We start from the raw sequence: 330 nt of genomic DNA, 5'->3' as shown, positions 1-330 counted from the left end.
GGAGAGAGGGGACAGTTTGACATGAGGTTCCACAGGCTGAACCACAAATTCCCCCTCTCTATTCAGTCTCAGGCCGGTCTATTCAGACATGACGCCGCGACCCACTGCAGAGGGTGTCGCGACCCACTTTTGGGTCGCGACCCACGAGTTGAGAACCACTGCTTTAAGAAATCCTGATAGCTGTGTGCACAGGATGTATTATTCTCTAACAAGAAAAAAAAATAGCAACAAAATTCACAGAAATGAAAAAAAAGAATAAGAAAAGGACAAAAGATTGTAAAAAAAAAAATCACATTTTGTAGTAGAATTTGACAATCACTAATGTTCCTC

At 41.8% G+C, this 330-nt stretch overlaps 1 protein-coding gene across 2 annotated transcripts in view; it reads left to right on the top strand.

The window, feature by feature from the left end:
• The window catches only part of LOC108791575 (voltage-dependent L-type calcium channel subunit alpha-1C-like), a 338,499-nt gene that overhangs the window by 336,770 nt on the left and 1,399 nt on the right, over nucleotides 1-330 (top strand). The gene's annotated exons all lie outside the window — the stretch shown is intronic.

Source organism: Nanorana parkeri, unplaced genomic scaffold (assembly GCF_000935625.1).
Source record: "Nanorana parkeri isolate BGI_ZX_2015 unplaced genomic scaffold, ASM93562v1 scaffold560, whole genome shotgun sequence".
Classification (NCBI taxonomy): domain Eukaryota; kingdom Metazoa; phylum Chordata; class Amphibia; order Anura; family Dicroglossidae; genus Nanorana; species Nanorana parkeri.
This window is presented reverse-complemented; position numbering and strand designations above follow the sequence as displayed.